The sequence below is a fragment of the Bison bison genome, unplaced genomic scaffold (assembly GCF_000754665.1).
Source record: "Bison bison bison isolate TAMUID 2011002044 unplaced genomic scaffold, Bison_UMD1.0 scf7180017864295, whole genome shotgun sequence".
Taxonomy (NCBI): Eukaryota; Metazoa; Chordata; class Mammalia; order Artiodactyla; family Bovidae; genus Bison; species Bison bison.
In genome coordinates, this window is record NW_011494867.1 from 685,388 (window position 1) to 691,970 (window position 6,583).

General features: G+C 49.5%; 1 long non-coding RNA gene across 1 annotated transcript in view; it reads right to left on the bottom strand.

Moving 5' to 3' along the window:
- Nucleotides 1-3,907: 3,907 nt before the first annotated feature.
- Nucleotides 3,908-6,583, bottom strand: part of LOC104996456 — an 82,935-nt gene continuing 80,259 nt past the window's right edge. The window contains exons 4-5 of the long non-coding RNA XR_826192.1: nucleotides 4,995-5,289; nucleotides 3,908-4,115 (exon numbers count right to left, since the gene is read on the bottom strand). This is a non-coding gene — a long non-coding RNA (uncharacterized LOC104996456). The remainder of the gene's footprint in view (nucleotides 4,116-4,994; nucleotides 5,290-6,583) is intronic.

Here is a 6,583-nt window from a genome sequence, read left to right on the forward strand (position 1 = left end):
AACAGGCAAATTTGGTCTTGGAATACGGAATGAAGCAGGGCAAAAGCTAATAGAGTTTTGCCAAGAGAACGCACTGGTCATAGCAAACACCCTCTTCCAACAACACAAGAGAAGACTGTATACATGGACATCACCAGATGGTCAACACCGAAATCAGATTGATTACATTCTCTGCAGCCAAAGATGGAGAAGCTCTATACAGTCAGCAAAAACAAGACCGGGAGCTGACTGTGGCTCAGGTCATGAACTCCTTATTGCCAAATTCAGACTGAAATTGAAGAAAGTAGGAAAAACCACTAGACGTATGACCTAAATCAAATCCCTTATGATTATACAGAGGAAGTGAGAAATAGATTTAAGGGCCTAGATCTGATAGATAGAGTGCCTGATGAACTACGGACTAAGGTTCGTGACATTGTACAGGAGACGGGGATCAAGACCACCCCCATAGAAAAGAAATGCGAAGGGCAAAATGGCTGTCTAGGGAGGCCTTACAAATAGCTGTGAAAAGAAGAGAAGCGAAAAGCAAAGGAGAAAAGGAAAGATATAAGCATCTGAATGCAGAGTTCCAAAGAATAGGAAGAAGAGATAAGAAAGCCTTCCTCAGCGATCAATGCAAAGAAATAGAGGAAAACAACAGAATGGGAAAGACTAGAGATCTCTTCAAGAAAATTAGAGATACCAAGGGAACATTTCATGCAAAGATGGGCTCGATAAAGGACAGAAATGATATGGACCTAACAGAAGCAAAAGATATTAAGAAGAGATGGCAAGAATACACAGAAGAACTGTACAAAGAAGATCTTCACGACCCAGATAATCACGATGGTGTGATCACTCACCTAGAGCCAGACATCATGGAATGTGAAGTCAAGTGGGCCTTGGAAAGCATCACTACGAACAAAGCTAGTGGAGGTGATGGAATTCCAGTTGAGCTATTTCAAATCCTGAAAGATGATGCTGTGAAAGTACTGCACTCAATATGCCAGCAAATTTGGAAAACTCAGCAGTGGCCACAGGCCTGGAAAAGGTCAGTTTTCATTCCAATCTCAAAGAAAGGCAGTGCCAAAGAATGCTCAAACTACCGCACAATTGCACTCATCTCACACGCTAGTAAAATAATGCTCAAAATTCTTCAAGCCAGGCTTCAGCAATACGTGAACCATGAACTTCCAGATGTTCAAGCTGGTTTTAGAAAAGGCAGAGGAACCAGAGATCAAATTGCCAACATCCACTGGATCATGGAAAAAGCAAGAGAGTTCCAGAAAAACATCTATTTCTGCTTTATTGACTATGCCAAAGCCTTTGACTGTGTGGATCACAATAAACTGTGGAAAATTCTGAAAGAGATGGGAATACCAGACCACCTGACCTGCCTCTTGAGAAATCTGTATGCAGGCCAGGAAGCAACAGTTAGAACTGGACATGGAACAACAGACTGGTTCCAAATAGGAAAAGGAGTTCATCAAGGCTGTATATTGTCACCCTACTTATTTAACTTGCATGCAGAGTGCATCATGAGAAACGCTGGGCTGGAAGAAGCACAAGCTGGAATCAAAATTGCCGGGAGAAATATCAATAACCTCAGATATGCAGATGACACCACCCTTATGGCAGAAAGTGAAGAGGAACTCAAAAGCCTCTTGATGAAGGTGAAAGAGGTGAGTGAAAAAGTTGGCTTAAAGCTCAGCATTCAGAAAACTAAGATCATGGCATCCGGTCCCATCACTTCATGGGAAATAGATGGGGAAACAGTGGAAACAGTGTCAGACTTTATTTTGGGGGGCTCCAAAATCACTGCAAATGGTGATTGGAGCCATGAAATTAAAAGACGCTTGCTCCTTGGAAGGAAAGTTATGACCAACCTACATAGCATATTCAAAAATAGAGACATTACTTTGCCAACAAAGGTCCGTCTAGTCAAGGCTGTGGTTTTTCCAGCAGTCATGTATGGATGTGAGAGATGGACTGTGAAGAAGGCTGAGTGCTGAAGAATTGATGCTTTTGAATTGTGGTGTTGGAGAAGACTCTTGAGAGTCTCCTTGGAGTGCAAGGAGATCCAACCAGTCCATTCTGAAGGAGATCAGCCCTGGGATTTCTTTGGAAGGAATGATGCTAAAGCTGAAACTCCAGTACTTTGGCCACCTCATGTGAAGAGTTGACTGATTGGAAAAGACTCTGATGCTGGGAGGGATTGGGGGCAGGAGGAGAAGGGGACGACAGAGGATGAGATGGCTGGATGGCATCACCGACTCAATGGACATGAGTCTGAGTGAACTCCCGGAGTTGGTGATGCACAGGGAGGTCTAGCGTGCTGCAATTCATGGGGTCGCAAAGAGTTGGACACGACTGAGCAACTGAACTGAACTGATATATATATATATATATATAGTTATTTAGTCACTAAGTGGCGTCTAGCTCTCGCAACCCCATGGACTGGGGCCCACCAGGCTCCTCTGTCCATGGGATCTCCCAGGCAAGAACACCGGAATGCGTTGCTATTTCCGTCTCCATTTCTCCAGGGGATCTTCCTGGCCCAGTGATTAAACCCACGTCTCCTGCATCTCCTGCATAAGCAGGTGGACTCTTTTCCACTGGGCCACCAGGGAAGCTCATATACTCGTGTGTGTGTATGTGTGTATGTGTGTGTGTGTGCATGTATATATATATAAATTATACAAAATACTGTTGCTGTTCAGTCACTAGTCATGGCCAACTCTTTGTGACCCTATGCACTGCAGCACACCAGGTTTCCCTGTCCTCCACTATGTCCTGGAGTTTGCTCAAGTTCATGTCTGTTGAGTCAGTGATGCTACCTAACTGTCTCATCCAAAATATACAAATTATACAAATACACTTATATATATACATGTACATATATATATATTTATATATAATTTTTCCCTAGGGGAAAAATTTGAAGTGGTTTACAAAGCTGCACGTGGCATAACAGAGTGAAAATAACTTAATGACAAAACTGGAATAAAGGGAAAATGAAGGTGAAGTTAATTTGGATAAAGGTAGACAAAGAGCTGTGTGCACACAGTCTTGGGCAGGTGAAAAGGTCAGGTAGCGTATGTAGTTGAAGACACAGCTTGTGTTTAAGTTGACAGACAGGAAGCAGCTGGCCAATGCCTCGTGCATCACGCCTGCTTAGACCGCTGGGGGCCTCTAAGAACAACTTCCACTCATTCATTCAACAAACACTTTGTGAGCACTGCAGGTGTGGGCAGGGTGCAAAGCAACTGTGGGTTTACCCACTGTCAGAGGAGACAGCAGTCAAAACGTAAGCCTCTGTGGCCGCTCAAACAGCGCAGCATAAACATGACTTGCTCTGGAGCCCGTGGGGCAACAGGCGCCTCCAGCCAGGCCAAGGAGGATGTGGTGTCTGAGGGACCCCGTGGAGGGAGGGGCAGGTGGTGGGTGAGAGGACATGGGGTGAGCCGTGTGGACGGATGCTGGACCCAGAGGGGTGCGGAGGGGTGTTGAGGAGGGGCCCAGGGAGGGCCAGCCTGCATGAAGCCGCTGGGGGCTGGGGCTAGGGTGGGGAAGATGAGTAAAGTACTCATGCAAAGTGCATGTGCACAGAGCACTCTGGCCTCTGCTAAGTGGTTGCCTGGCTGTTGGGTTAGTGGACGTGGACAGGCCCGTCAGGAACACTGCACTGCCCACGTGTGGCAAGAGACAGGGTTCAAGGACCAGGGCAGGGCTGGGCCTGGGGCAGGGGGTCCGGGGCAAGAAACAGGCAGATGGAAAGCTGTCTTGGAGGTCATGCTGTGGGCGTCTCTGGGCTGATCCACGGAGGGTGGGCGGGCTCCGGCAAAAGGGAACAGGAAAGGCTGTCTAATAGCAGGAGAGGGAGGGCCCCGTGGCTGCTGCGCGGCAGCCGGTCTGTCTGGAGCCTGGGGCAGCGGAGGCAGCATGGACGCAGGTGAGACAGAACTTTCCCCCAGGGTGGGGTCAGGAAGGCATCCTGGACTGAATTCCAAAGTACTGGGCAGTGAACTAGAGAAAACACCTCTACCGCCTCGCAGCTGTTCGTACTTAGGCGCGTTACTTCACCTCTCCGTGGCCTACCTGTGTAAGAGCACCGCCGTTCCGCCTCCCAGAGTCTCCTGAGAGGATTAAAGGAGAGAATTCTCTTGGCACCACGAACAAAGAATCACAGGCCTGTTAGCACCCTGCAGCCTCAAAGTTTAAAGAATTTGAATGGGCGGGTAGGAAATCCTCCCCTAAAGATGAGGCCCGGTACTGAGGAGCTGGAAAGCTCCATCTGGCCTGGGAAGCACCCTGATCCTGTGGTCAGGGCTGCCCTTGGCCCTGCAGACAGCAGCCGCCGAACCAGAGGGAAAGGCCTGTTTACTGTTTTCATTAAGTGGCACCATTAAAGGGTCCTTTGGGGCAAGATTTCATTTCAAAAGAATTAAGGAGCTGGAAAGGAGCTAGCAACAAAGTTGACCACATTAAAAACCCATTATAAATGTTAAAATACAAAAAAAAAAAAATCTCATTCCCACGCAGTCTCCTTTGGAAGCAGCCTGGGGCTGGGATCAAGCTGAGGTGCCAGTGCAGGGGAGCTCCTGAGCTTCGACCCTGAGAGTTGGTATGGTTAGGTGTGTGGACAGAAGCCAGATGGTCTGGGTTCATGGCCCAGAGTTGCCAATTATTTTAGAGTGGTCTTGGTAGGGCTGCTAGATTTTAGCAACTTAAAATATAGGACACCCAGTTAAATTTGAATTTCAGATAAACAATCAATAGCATTTTAGTGTAAGTATGTCCCATGCAGTATTAGAGATTAACATATATTATACTTTAAATTATCTGTTATTTATCTGAAATTCAAATTTAACTGGGCATCCTGTATTTTATCTGGCAACTCTAGGCTTTGGGCAAGTTACTTTACCTCTCTGGATCTCAGTTTCTCCATCTGTAAAATGGGGATAAAATAGTTACTCCCACAGTTAAGAGGATGGGGTTTAAAATAATGTACTTACTGTGGTACCTGGTCCCAGCAGGGCTCTGTCTTCTTGGGCCCTGGATGTGGATGGGGCCACTTGCTGGGGGAGGAGGGGAGGAGGCCAGGCCCAACCTTCTGGCACATGGGGTCCCACCATGGCTGGAGAGGCAGGATTCATAAGGAAGCCGTTTACGGGGCTGGGGGAGAAGGGGACACAGGCAAGGGCCACGAGAACAGACATTCATTTGTGCAAAGCCCTCTGTGCCTGGGTGCTCAGAGAAGACTTCCTGGAGGAGGTGGCACTTGTTCTAGGCTTGAGGTTCAGGTCAGACCTAGACAAAGGAATAGAAGTCAGTGGTTCTGCAGGGTGAGCCTGGAGTCCACTCGAGGTGCTGGCAGAGAACAGTGGATCGGAGTACAGGGCTGATAGCAAAAAAGCAGTGGGGCTGAAGTTGCTGGGGATATTACAGAGCAGCCCAGCTGTGGCACTGATGTGGTGGCGCTTTCTCCTGAAGGCAGAGGGAACCCATCAAAGTTTTTGCCCCTCAAGGAGGGTGAACCAGATGCGTTAGAAGGAGGGAGGCAGGCACAGGGTGGCGGTGGAGGCAGGAAGACGCTTTAAGAGGTCACTGCCGCACTGGGGCCCAGGCAGGGCACAGGGCGCCGAGAGGCATGGCTAAAACAGGCAGGGACACGCGTGTCTGCCCCCACCCTGTGGGCTTCCCTGGGGGCGCAGCTGGTGAAGAACCCGCCCACAGTGCGGGAGACCCGGCTTCAACCCCTGGGTCAGGAAGATCCCCTGGAGGAGGGAAAGGCTACCCACTCCAGTATTCTGGCCTGGAGAACTCCATGGACTGAACTCTATGAACTGTATGGTCCATGGGGTCACAAAGAGTCGGACACAACTGAGTGCCTTTCACTTCAGTACCCCCATTGAGCCTGGAGCACTCACAGTCCTCCCAGCCCAGACACAGAGGCTGCCCTGCGGACGTCACCTCCCGTGGACATGGACCCCCAGCAGGAGGACAGCTTGTGCTCACACCCAGGAGCCAGCTGCCCAAGGCTGGGGCAGGGCCAGCACAGGGCCGAGGCACCCACAGCTCGCCCTCCTCTTGCACCTCCTCAGTCCACACTTTCAGTTTCCTTTAAAGACCAAGGCCATTGGTCGCTCCTAGTTTTTGCCCTAGTTACCAGCACACATTAATTTTATGGCAGGAGTTAATTCTATCCAGTCCTGTTAGTGCTCGATTATTCCTTGCCGATTCCCTTTGAATAAATATCTGTGAAGAGGGTTTAATTAAAACATCAACAAGGGGAGCAGCCTCTTGAAAGGTGGTATCTTCCCACCCAGCTGTGGCTGGGCACAGCGTTCAGGGGAGGCCAGAGAGCCAAGGTAGGATGGGTGCAGGGGGCCATCAGGAAGCCAGGCATGTCAGGGTGAGGGGAGCCAGCCCCGCATGGTCACCCCAGGGTGTAGGAATGAAGGCGAGCTGACAGCCAGGCCTCCTGGATCCCGTACCAGAGCTTGCCCAGAGGTTGCAAACTCAGACCCCTACAGAGGGCCAAGCATGGGGGTGCAGATGAGCGAAGCAGGTTGAGGAGAGGGCGGAGTCCAGGGGATCAGGG